This window comes from Herpailurus yagouaroundi, unplaced genomic scaffold (assembly GCF_014898765.1).
Source record: "Herpailurus yagouaroundi ecotype Mexico unplaced genomic scaffold, PumYag 182, whole genome shotgun sequence".
NCBI classification, from domain to species: domain Eukaryota; kingdom Metazoa; phylum Chordata; class Mammalia; order Carnivora; family Felidae; genus Herpailurus; species Herpailurus yagouaroundi.
Window position 1 is genome coordinate 43351331 of NW_024412413.1, and position 11802 is coordinate 43363132.

The 11802-nt window shown below is 39.0% G+C and overlaps 1 pseudogene; it reads left to right on the top strand.

Annotated features, from left to right (window-relative positions):
• The first annotated feature begins 10089 nt into the window (after positions 1-10089).
• On the top strand, positions 10090-11390 carry LOC121040062 (cyclin-G2-like; annotated as a pseudogene).
• Positions 11391-11802: the final 412 nt, after the last annotated feature.

Consider the following 11802-nt stretch of genomic DNA (forward strand, 5'->3'; position numbering starts at 1 on the left):
ATTTTGAGAGGAAGAGAGAGAGAGACTGGGGAAGGGCAGAGAGAGGGAGAGAGAAGGAATCCAAGCAGGCTCCATACTGTCAGTAGAGCCCGACATGGGCTCGAACCCACAAACCATGAGATCATGACCTGAGCTGAAACCAAGAGTCGGATGTTTCACTGACTGAGCCACCCAGGTGCCCCTGGATTATGAGGTTTTAAACCTCTGTGCCTTCAGTACTGCTCTGACACTTTTGTCTAACATTGTTTCCTCCGTTAGCGCATCTAAATCAACTGCTACTGTTTTCTAATACTACCTCAAGAACCATCACTTCTGGAAAGCTAAAGCCAAGAAACTCTGGAGTCTGATATACTTGCCGTTCTTTGGATCCTATTGGCATTGGATAAATGAAGCATCTATCACTTCATACTATAGTTATTAGTTGGCTTATGTTGTATTGTATTGTATTGTAAACTTCTTGAGTATAAGAACCATATCTTATTTCACTTTATGACCCTGGTATCTAATGGAAAGTCTCTTGAGGTGTGGTGGATATTAAATCAAAATTTGCTAAGTATACATGTGTGATTTAAAGCAACAATTGTTATGGTTCTTACATTTGAACACTTTTGCATTAAAACACTGTAGCATAGGGACGCCTGGGAGGCTCAGTCTGTTGAGTGTCCGACTTCAGCTCAGGTCATGATCTCGCGGTTCGTGGGTTCGAGCCCTCCATCTGTGCTGACGGCTCAGAGCCTGGAGCCTGCTTCAGGTTTTGTGTCTCCCTGTCTGTGTCCCTCACTCTCTCTCTCAAAAAGCAAATAAACATTAAAAAAGTTAAAAAATCAAATGCCCCTAGTTCATACTTGATATAACACAGGTATAAACTAGACACAGTGGGGCATGGAAGAACTGTGTCCGATCAGGGGAGTAATAATAATAATGCATCCCTCTGAAGTCATGATTTATTAAGGTATTATTGAGATGGCATTTCAGGTGTTCTATAAAAAACTGAAATGGTTAAGATTTTGGAGATTTGATTGAATAAATTATAGAAATGTATTACTGGATACACATTTTAAGATTTCTTCAACCTGTGTAAGCTAATTTGTATAGTTTTTGGATTTCTAAGCAATGCAAAGTTACTTGTAAGGGTTTGAATAAAATTATTTATCTGGTGATGAATTTTATGCAAGGAGAAAACAACCATGGTCTCTGTTGTGTTTAAGTATTCCTTTTGTCAAATTAGAATGGGATTTCTGAGTATGGCTGAAGTTTAGATACAAATGAAAAGATTCTCACCTTTGCAACTGTATGCTGAGTTTCCTGGGATTTTCAGATGATTAGAAAGCCAATATGGAACAGGTGACTGCCATTCAAGGAAATCATTATGTGTCACTTATGAAAGTTGTACACTTATCCAGTAGTTGAAGAGATTCATATAGAAAAACTTAAAAAAAATATATGATGTCAAGGAAAAGTAATTTTGATGATGTATTTGGATATGACCATTACATCAAGAAAAAAACATGTACTTTAATAATATTTTAATATAAATGATGTGGAAAGGACACAACCTTTGAAGTCACTGGATATTGATTTCAAAGTTGAGCTCTGATACAAATTAGGTACGACTTTGGGAAGCTACTTAATGTCACTGAGTCTTTACTGAAGGACTCACTATAGGTATAAATATGGATATACTTAAGAGATGTAGATGTGGATAGATCTCTAGGTATAGTGCTTAATACAATCTAGCAGACACATGTAACTTAGTATACATTTATTTCTTTTGTAATTTTTTGCCTGAAATAAAAAATTAATGAAGAATTTTCTTTATTTTTCTGATTAATCCCAAATGGCAATCATATGAACCATTCTTTTTTTTAATTTTTTAATAAAGCTTATTTATTTATTTTAAGAGAGAGAGAAAATAAGAGAGAGAGAGTGAGCAGGGGAGGGGCAGAGAGAGAGGGAGAGAGAGAATCCCAAGCAGGCTCTGCACTGTCAGCTCAGAGCCTGGCACAGGGCTCGAACTCATGAACCACAAGATCATGACCTGCAGAAATCAAGAGTCAGACACCTAACCGCCTGGCCACCCAGATGCCCCAGAATTATTCTTTAAAAGAGAGATGAATTCTCTTCTTTCATCAGAGCCCATGAAGGAAAATCAAAATCTGTATTAAAGCTATCAATTCTTTTCTTATGAAGTATGTAGTAAGGTGACAGTTTGAAAGAGTGATTAGTAACAAAATTTATTGTTACTGAAATTAATTGGAAAATGATACATGTGGAAGATGAATTTTATATCTATAGAGATGTTAGGCAACATTCCTAACATCTTCGGCGTGTACCCTAAGGCAGTCAATTGTCTTTTGCATCCAGTAAGAGATTGTGTTTTCTACAGATGGCCGGGACAGTATCTCATCCCATAAAGTGTTCTTACCTAGTGAGCTTAACCTCACACCCAGAGGTGGGGTGTGTGTCTTCTCTAGTTGGATATGTACTTGTTACTTGATTGTAACCATAGACTGTGGCTGAAGTGATGCTGTGTGACTTCTCAGACTAGGCAAGAAAAAGCCACAAAGTGTCTTCACTGCTTGTTGCAAGATTTGACCACCAAGTAAGAAGTCAGACTCTATGAGACTGCCAGATTGGAGCCGTTGTATGAGGTGCTCTGGTCTCCCAGCTGATAGTATCAATTGTCTACCATGTGCGTGAGTCATCTTGGGTTGATTGCAGCCCCAACCAACCTCTCACTATATTCACTTGACAGACCCCAAGTGAGAACCACCTAGATGAGCTTTTCTATATTCTGTTTATTTTTAATTTCAGGTTTATTGAAGTATAATTGACCCATAACTCTGTGAGCAAAATAAAATGTTTGCTTTAGGCTGCTAAGTTCTGGGGTTATTTTTTGTACAAAAATAGTAAGCACAACAAATCCTTAATTAGAATTTGAATAAAACAAAGATATTAAAAACATTTTGTTAGGGGCGCCTGGGTGGCGCAGTCGGTTAAGCGTCCGACTTCAGCCAGGTCACGATCTCGCGGTCCGTGAGTTCGAGCCCCGCGTCGGGCTCTGGGCTGATGGCTCAGAGCCTGGACCCTGTTTCTGATTCTGTGTCTCCCTCTCTCTCTGCCCCTCCCCCGTTCATGCTCTGTCTCTCTCTGTCCCAAAAAAATAAATAAACGTTAAAAAAAATGAAAAAAAAACATTTTGTTAACTAATCAGGGATTTAATTAATGTGGCCCATGGTTTATAAAATTCTTTTGAGACATTAAAGAAGAAAATAGGCATGATACATCTATATGAATGAGTGATAGAATCCAAAGTTATACTTTATTAAAGGTAAATGAAATTGAACTATAATATAAAGTCATAGCTTTGCAGAACATATTTTACCTCTGCAACAGTTACTCATTATATTATATTAGTTCTGGCAATTAGTGAGTTTATCACTGTCTTAGATTAAGTATCATATAATTCTCTTGATGAAAAAAATTTGTCCATTTCTCCTGTTTCACCAATGACTCTAATAAATATGGCAAGATAATTTGTAGAGAGAATAATTTATGTTTGGTTCTTATTGCTATAAGATGCAGAAAAAATTCAGATCCTGAGTTGAGTTCTTATAATTTCTGCTTCCAACTCTGGGACAGTAAAAACAAATCTTGCCTGTTTTCTTAGAATGAGGCTCAAGGGATCATTTATTCTCACCTATCTTTGAGTAGTGTGTGTGTGTGTGTGTGTGTGTGTGTGTGTTAAAAGGGAGTTTGTTTAAGTAGACTACAACTGTAATGGATGTAGGCCCACCTGAAGTGGAAAAAGGGACTTTTGAGAGCTTCTAGTGAGACAGAGAAGCGAGGAGTATTGCTTAGACCCTGGTAGTCCAAAGTAGAATAAGGTCTGCTTTCTGTCCTCAAGAAGCTTTATAGGTCCCAGAAACTGCAGATGAAGAAGCCAGTGACTGCTAAGTGTGATAAGTGATTGGCAGCATGGACAGATAGGGAAATTATATTCTAGATGAGTGTGTGTGTGTGTGTGTGTGTGTGTGTGTGCGCATGCAGATCTGTATTTGCACATAAGCTAGAAAAATAAGGGAAGAGACAGGAAAGATGACACTTGCGTAAGTTTGTAATGGAGTTACTTCCCTAAGACAACGAAGGCTGGAAGGCAGATGTAGGGTAAGATTTTGATGCACTTCCTACTTACGTTTCCTTTTGTATTTCAGTGTCATTCAGAAGGTATCATTCTAGTTCTGAAATTTCTTATAAACAATTCAAAACACACTTTCAGGTTTCATCTGTAATGCCAGAAATTTTAGAACTCCTTTTACTCACCATAGCACCATTTATCCTCTGTACCACTTTGCCACTCACATTCGTTTATATCAACCATTACCTGCATTGAGAGGGCAATTGCCACTTTTAATTGTTCATCACTATATTCCCATAGTCTAGTATAGCCTCCGGCTTTGCATCTGATGCATAAATACACAATAAATATCTGTCAGCTGACATAAATCCATAAAATTCTATCTGCCTCAGCAATCCCAATATGTTTGGATCATTAGTATATCAGATGTTTTATGCTTTTTATGTTTTTCTTTCTCTCCTGTCACATTCTTTAGGACTGCTATATGAAAAACTGATGTTTTTTTAAAGTGCAATTTTGTTCCAGAAATTATTGGAGTTATTTACAATCCACGCCAACTTCTTTCCTTCAGGGTGTTTGTATTTTACCCCTTTAAGTGGCCGTTCTCTAATCTCCCCGTTATTTACACATCACTAAAATAAGTAATTTGTAAGACATCTGAAGATGTCACTTCGAATTTTCCTGCAATCCTTTGTTAGTAGTGTTCTAAGTACCACACTGTATTGTTCTCTGAAGAAAGATGTATGAGTGGAAGGGATGTTGGAAATTGGCATCTCTTGGAATAGGAGTGTACCAGTCTCGGATCACACACTTCCTCTTTCAGACTCTGACGGTGTCACCCCACTGTCTGATAGTCTGAAGCACTCTTGACTTTGGTTTCCTGATAGTAAGCTGTTTACTGCTTTTGGAGTTCAGAGAATTCTTTACTTACTTTTTCTTGAAATTTAAGCCTATTTTAGGACATATCACAGTATTCAGCTTGCTCTTCTGATACTGGGCATATTTTCTGATTTTTCATTTATCTTTGTATTTTTTTTTTAATTTCAGAATTTTTATATTGAATATTTATATTCAATTTTTATATTTTATATGTTGATTACCAATTTTGCTGTATTATTCAGGTGTTGTTTTCATATATTTTAAAGTTAAATTTCAGTGGTGTAATATCCATGTCTATATTCTCTTATATTAAATTAATGCGATTCCCCATTTTTTTTGAATCTCTATCTTCTGTTTTATAAATGGCATATTTATACATCATTATATCCTAAACATCTTTTTTTTTCTTAATGGAGTGAGATTAATGTCTCCCCATTTTCCTCTGTTACCTTGCAAGCTCCCCCCACCCCCAACCTCCAGGTAGGACCCAGCAATTATATTTCCTGAGACATCTGTTCCTCAGAACTCAGTAAGAAGAAGTTATCTTATAGAAAAACAGAAAAAAAAGAGTATGTGATATGCGTGTATGTGTGTTTGCACATACACACACCCCAGAAACAATTATTTTGTACAGTCCTTGTTTCACTATTATTTTCCAATTAGATGATTGAATTCTCATTTCTGCATTAAGAGTCTCACTGGTGTTCCTTATGGTTGGCTAATTCTGAAGCTAGAGATAGACTCTAATCTTAATTGAAAGTATTTAGCCTAATTGCTTTTTACCCTTAAGCAAGTCTGTAGTTCTTCTCCTTTGTTTTTTCCTTCAACAAATACATATTGAGTACTTTCTATATGTCAGGTGCTGAGCCAAGCACTAGAGAATGCAAACATGAATGACAGACTCATTACGTTCATGTGACTCTTTGTCTAATGTGGGAAATAGTCATATTATAAAAAGGTAAGCTGGGCGCCTGGGTGGCTCAGTCAGTTAAGCAACCAACTTGGGTCGTGATCTTGCAGTCTGGGGGTTCAAGACCCGCCTTGGGCTCTGTGTGGACAGCTCGGAGCCCGGAGAATGCTTCAGATTCTGTGTCTCCCTCTCTCTCTGCCCCTTCCTGGCTCACTCTCTGTTTCTCAAAACCGAACAAACAAACATTGAAAAAAAAGATAAGCCAAATTATAAAATATAAACAACTATGGAAGTCCCAGCAATGTGATGGTGGTGGCTAATCAGAGGAAAATGCTCATGGAGTTAGCTAGTGGATATCAGAGACAAAGATGGGAGAAGTGTGGAGGAGACAGGCATTCTAGACTCACTGAGCATGAGCAAATGTTCAGAAGTAAGAGACAGCATAGTATGTGCTGTGCTCTGTGCATGTGTGTTTCTGCGTTCTTGTGAGTGCATGCACATGCATGCTTGTGTACTGCTTTGTCTCTGCTGGAATTTGACTAGTCCTATAAGGAATGGCAGACACCCGGAGGTATTGGTAGGAGCAGGTTCTGGGAGCCTTGTATGCCATGAGAAGGGACTTGGATTTTATTCTGAAGGTGAGTGGTCCTTAATCTATTGACAGTGTTCCCCTTTGAGAATCTGTTGACAGCCCTGGAACCCCTCCAGAACAGTGTGGAGAGACTTGAACATGTTCCTAAGTTTAAGGGCTTCCATTCAAGATGGTTTATATCTTTTGCTCCAAATGCAAGCAAATGACAAAAAATTAAATGAGCTACTCAATGAAGTTATTTTTTGTATGGATTTAAAATAAAGGATAAAATGAAAACTCTAAACAACAACAATAACACCGTGTGGGAAAAGATTGTAAAAGACAGTGTCATTGGTTAGGGGTAGAGGTAGAAATACTGTTAACATTTGTTAAAAATTATAGTTAAGTATTCATGCCAAACTTTTAGTGGAAATAACCAGAAAGAATAAAAATGCAATCTTCAGCTTTGAAATCATCACAGAGGGGTACCTGGGTGGCTTAGTTGGTTTAGCGTCCTGATTTTGGCTCAGGACATGGTCTCCCTGTTCATGAGTTCAAGCCCTGCATCAGGCTCTGTGCTGATGGTGTGGAGCCTACTTGGGATTCTCTCTCTCTCCCTCTTGCTCTGCCCCTCCCCCCCCACACACACTGTCTCTATTTCTCTATCCCTTCTCTCTCTCTCCCTTACAATAATAAATAAATAAACTTAAAGAAAATAAATCATCATAGAATAAAAAGGAAACATAAAAATATTTATCAAACAGAAGATACGTAGGGAAGGAATCTATGAAAACTGTGGCTAAACAGAAACCACAAAATAAGATTTAGTAAAATCCTAATACAATATCAGTAAGTGTAATAAATACAATTAAGCTAATTTCATCAGGCAGATTTTATCATATTGAATAAAAATTTTAGCCACATGCTACTTATAAGGATACCCAAATTAAATAATTAATTACCTAAATTAAAACCATATCAAAATGGATGAGGAAATATATACCATTCAAAAAATGATCAAAAGAAAGATGAAAAAGCTAAATTAATACCAGACAAAATTGAATGTAAGGCAAAACACACTTGTGAGGATAAATCAAGGGTACTACTTAAGAATAATAAGAAAAAGAAGGTAAAAGGAGATTTAAAAAACAGGAGGTACTGATGGAGTAGTAGGTCGTTTGGGAGAAGATGGGGTCAAGAATACACACGGATGAACATTCAGATTTTTTTGAAAAAGGGTGGGGATGGTTGGGAATGGGTGTATTCCAACTGTTGGCCTTTCCTGGCTGTGGTTGGAAAAATGGGGTTAGACATGGGAAGTGCATTCTCACTTATGTCCGTGGTTAGTAGCCACCCACCTATTCCACAGACATTCATCTCACTCTAAAGCTTTCCCAAGCTACTCGGCAGGTCTTGAAAGTGGTATTTCATTCATATGCTCCCATTCTACCAGCTGCATTAAACTGTGCTTGTTTTCTGAGGTTCGGGGATAAGGTCCTAATGTTAGTACTGAATCAGCTACCTACTGTCCGGAGCATGTGGTTCACATTTTTCTTTTTGGGTTTGCTGAAAGCAAATCTCGGAACTGCAGCTACATAATAAGGAAGAGGAGGTTGATTGCTCGACAAAAGATCACTGCACTTATTTTGGCAAAACTACAAAACACCAGCCAAGATGGCTCCTGCCAGTGGGGAAAGCTTTCCTCTCCTGCATTCTACACCCACTTCTTCTCACCAGATAAGGGTTCTATCAGTGGTCTAGACCCCTTCTACAAAAGGCAGCCACAGAAGAGAGTTAAGAGGCTGGTACACACATATTAGAGTGACAAATGAACGTTATGTCAGATTTAAGTCTGGGGAGAAAACAAAGCCTGTTATTTAACATGACTCCTAGGCATTTAGTCATTGAACAGTACAAGCATAATGTAGGACATCTCCTCTGAATGCTAGCAAGCATAGTGTGAAGTCAGCTCTTGGGGAGATTTCAGGCATCAGAGTAAATCCAGATTGGCTTCTGTCATTTGCTATACTGTTCGAATCCACATGATAGATGATAGCGTCTTGGTCAAGGATGATATCACTGGATTGGGATGATAGCTGCTAGGAGGCTCAAATTCTGAGTATTCTTTGAAGGTGGAGCCAGAAGGCTATTCTAATGTTACATTTGTTATATGGCATTACATATTGCCCCCAAACCATATGTATACCTATGATGTTGTCCAATGTTTTAGAAATATCAAGTTAACTATGGAGCCCTTCCAGTAAAACTTAGTAGGCTGACCATCTTTGTCCAGCAGTTCTCCCTCCAAATTTTTCATTAAAATATCAGTGAAGAGGGGCGCCTGGGTGGCTCAGTCGGTTGAGCATCTGACTTCGGCTCAGGTCATGATCTCGCGGTCCGTGAGTTCAAGCCCCGCGTCAGGCTCTGTGCTGATCACTCAGAGCCTAGAGCCTGTTTCAGATTCTGTGTCTCCCTCTCTCTCTGACCCTCCCCCATTCATGCTCTGTCTCTCTCTGTCTCAAAAATAAATAAACGTTAAAAAAATTAAAAAAAAAATATCAGTGAAGAATAGTGGATGAAAGATTTTTTTTAAGTTTAGACAACAAACTTACAGAGGAAATTTAATGGTTTTAGCAGACCATAAAAAAGAGGAATCCAAATGCCTATAAGAGGAGGAGTACCTGTAAGAATTGATCTAATTTCCCTTTCAGAATGCTTAGAACATGGAGTGAGGTATGATTAGCAACATGAATGGTTGAAAATCTATATACAAATTGGTTGAATTTTCCTGGTCCCTTACACTTTCTGAGCAGTCAAGAAACTACCCCACCCACATGCATCATAGGTAATAGCATGCTTAGTCTGGAGAAACTGAGCCCAAGGAGCCTCTGAGTTCAGAGACAACAAGCACACAGGATAAGGTGTGTGTGTGTGTGTGTGTGTGTGTAGGAAGAGTGGTAAGATAATGCAAAAATCTACATGCTGAAATGCAAGACCAGCAGGCTGCTTCTCCTGTCTAGCTCCTAGAATCCTAGACAACCAGGTTAATACCCTCCACCCATCAACACACACCCATGCACTTCTTCCAGTCAGCTTCTCACTTTTGCATATGAGAGGACAGCCAACAATCAGTGGACATTCAAGAAAAGACAATTTATGGGGTGCCTGGGTGGCTCAGTCGGTTAAGCATCCGACTTCGGCTCAGGTCATGATCTCGCGGTCTGTGGGTTCAAGCCCCGCGTCGGGCTCTGTGCTGACAGCTCAGAGCCTGGAGCCTGTTTCAGATTCTGTGTCTCCCTCTTTCTCTGACCCTCCCCTGTTCATGCTCTCTCTCTCTCTCTCTGTCTCAAAAATAAATAAATGTTTAAAAAAAATTAAAAAAAAAGAAAAGACAATTTAGGAGAGACAAAAAACAAACAGGAAAACACAACTTGCACAATAACAAAGACCATCAGTGGAACAGAAGAAACCAAATATAGTTAATACCATCAAGGGTGTGAGAAAAGATAATCTGCCTATGAAACAAGAATGGGGTCCTATAATGAAAGAAAAATTCAGAGGGCAATTTTTAACTTTGGAAATTAAAAACCGATGAACAAAAAGAGGTTTTCTTTGGCCTCCACCATTGGCATGGCATGGCTCCAGAGGGGCTGGGGACATACAACCCCAGAGTCTGCAGGAGGAGATGTTGCCAGCAGGCAGGTTGGCATGGGCAGGGGCATGACGCTGGGGCTGGGAGGTTGAGAGGAGATGTTAGTGCCAGTGGAGAGTCGGATGCCTTTTGGGGGCACTGCTAAACTGGTGGGTACCTGACCCAGGGAAGAGTCTGTCCGGTTCCTTTGTGCTCAGCCATCTCTAGGCCAGATGCAGCATCTCCTACCTAGTTTGAAGGATCTGGGGGCGTAGATCTTTGGCAGTCTGGAATGAGTCCAGCTATCTGAGCTATTGAAAATCTCCCTGGAGTAAGAACAGAAATTGCAACCACAAAAAAAGAGGGCCAAGCTTGATGAAGGTTACCCTTGAGAACAATAACATTTTGTGTTGGAGACAGGAAAATGTAGAGACCTAAGGGATTTAACCAACATTTTGGGGGAATCTTGCACATAAACTTTCATCCTGGCTACCAATATTTTGGACAGATCCTTGGCTTTTACGACAGGGAGACCTAAGATTTGCCTCACATTGGAGTCTGTTGTGTTTGCTGGTTGCCGGCATAGTTGAACAAGAATGCATTTCTTCCACTCCTGAAGTAATCCAAATTAGTCAGTGTAAATGCACTGGTTCTGACAGAAAATGAAGGGAAAATGTAATTCTGGAAAAAATTCAGAACTATGAAATGGAACAGGCTGCTGTCTTGAACTTTGTTCTACTTGTATAAGAACATTATACTTCATATTTCAGAAAGGAAGGAAATATCGAGTCTTGGTAACCTGGAAGCTCAGCTGAAACCTTACAATTTTCAACTAGTCTTTTCAAAAGCAAAGCCATCTGTGTGAGCTTTGTACCTCCTCAATCTGGAAGTACAAACGTAAGTCAGCAAATAATCACGAATATTCCTGCTTGTTATAAAGCATTTGAAGATTAATGACGCTGAGTCCTTTTATTGGAGGGAAGTAGTTTCTAAGTGTCTAGCTGAATATTTTCTCTCAAATGTTACAAGAAGTTGGTTTGGGTTGTTTCTCGGTGCAGAGCCCAGACCTCCAAGACAGCAGCTAGGGTATTTCTGAGTTGTAAACAACACTAGTGGATAGCCACCTTGATGAAAGTGAGGACTCTGAAGAGGTGGGTTCTAAAGAATGAAGTCTCAGCAGCTCTGTCTCCATTGCAGCGATCAAAGATGCACTGTCTTTTTCAACTTGAAAGTGGCACAGTTTCCGTGCTTTCTGTTTTAGAAATCTAATTGTACTGTGTCAGAATTTAAAGTATGTATATAGTTTATAAGCAATAAATGGAGGACTGGGTAGTTTTTCATTCAGCCCTCGTCGAGGCAGGAATACATAGACTAGAACACTGTCGTCTATAATTATTCAGAGCAGATCTGGTCTATTTTCATATTCTAAACTATCAAATGAGTTAGGGCTTCTCAAACAATTGAAAATAACTTAAATATAGGCACTATGTTTTTCACTTTAAATAAAAATGATCTTTAGCTACATGTTAATACGATAATACATTTTGTGAGAAAGGATGTAGGAAGTGGAAGGAGAGAGCATTTGTTTTCTTGATGAAGTATGAAGTAAGAGGCAGAAATCTGCTGAGAATAAAACAGAGTCCAGTCTGAGAGGGAAAGAGGTTTCAGGGGAG